Source organism: Papilio polytes, unplaced genomic scaffold (assembly GCF_000836215.1).
Source record: "Papilio polytes unplaced genomic scaffold, Ppol_1.0 DF820678.1, whole genome shotgun sequence".
Lineage (NCBI taxonomy): Eukaryota > Metazoa > Arthropoda > Insecta > Lepidoptera > Papilionidae > Papilio > Papilio polytes.
The window spans coordinates 1,360,444-1,361,926 of NW_013528526.1; the positions used below are offsets into that span (position 1 = coordinate 1,360,444).

The 1,483-nt window shown below is 35.9% G+C and overlaps 1 non-coding gene across 1 annotated transcript; it reads right to left on the reverse strand.

The window, feature by feature from the left end:
• On the reverse strand, window positions 1-73 carry Trnav-uac. The gene has a single exon. It is a non-coding gene; the product is annotated as a tRNA-Val (tRNA).
• Window positions 74-1,483: the final 1,410 nt, after the last annotated feature.

Genomic DNA, 1,483 nt, shown 5'->3' on the forward strand with positions numbered 1-1,483 from the left:
TGATTCCGGCCAGGATCGAACTGGCGGCCTTCCGCGTGTAAAGCGGATGTGATAACCACTACACCACGGAACCCTTGCGGAAGATCTCGTAACTGAAAGTTGAACGCCAATTGAATGTAACTTATACTATAGAATTATTCTGAAGTATTATTATCTATACTTTTATACTAATATAATAAAGCGTAAACACACACTACTTTGTGGCGTAAGATGTCAGCAATCACAGCACATTTTTGAAAAATTCTATATTTAATAAAAAGCCCTATATTTACGTCACGCTTTAGGCTATATTTATTCACGCTATTAAACTTAGAAGGTAAATAAATTGGATAAAAACCTTAATGTGAAAAGGGACCATAGGTTACGAGCTACCAACATAAAGGATGTAAGATTACCATGGTTTGACATCATGTCATGTCATTTTGACATTTGCAATTACTAATTTGACAAATGTAAAGTCGTGCGGATGAAGCCGCAGGGGAACAGCTAGTATGTCTATATGTTTAAAATGTAACAGCGTTTAAATGATAAGGCCACGCCTTTTTTTTATCTTCTTTCAAATTTTGATGTGTATCAGTTTGTAAGAGGCGCTTCGAGTTTTAAGCTAATAGAAAAAGAAGTTTTAAAAATAACATTTTCATATCTTCATTTGTTAATTTGATTATTCATTGATTTATTCATTAACAGTAACACGGGTTCGATCGAAATAGAGGTCGTAAAACTTTTATAGGTCGTAGTGCGTTCGTAAAAACATTGCCAGCCGTGACGTCATTACGTCTGAATTTATCTGCGGATGTGTATATTAAAGCGGCCGTTTATTGTCCATCGTTATATTGTATTGTTATATTTCGAGCTTTTAGGTTATAGTTGTGTTTATCCGAGAGATTTGGGTTCGAATCAGTCAATGAAAAATTAAATCTTTGTTAAATAAGGTTTTAGATAAAAGGTTTATAGGTGTGTATTTAGTAGTTTTGTAGTTGAGTTGATAATAAAAATAAAATGAGTAAGAAATATAAACGTGGTTTTGCTAACCTTTTGCTTCTCAATTTCTCCACCATCGGCGCTACCTATAAACTTCCTCTAACACTCAAACGATACAGAACATTTTAATTATAGTAGAAATTGTTGTGATGCAAGAAAGATAGTTGTATTTAATATCAAAACGCAATTGTCAAAGATTCCCGCAGCTCCCTATGCGATCCGCGTCATAACGTTTCACCGATCTCATATCCAGTGGCAATAAATGTCCGGCGAATGCGCCCGGACGCGTATTTACGATTCCGGCAGTGAGCGCCGGACGGTTTATGATTATGTCCGGATGTTGATTGAATGATCGAGCCCGCCCCCGGATTGCATCCCTTAATTACTTCAGCGTTTATTAGAACTGTACATATTTTGCTATAGGTATGTAACCTAGCTTTTGACCACCATGTCCGCTTGGAAAAAAGTAAATAGCTTATGTGTTCTTCCAGATTATGTTCTA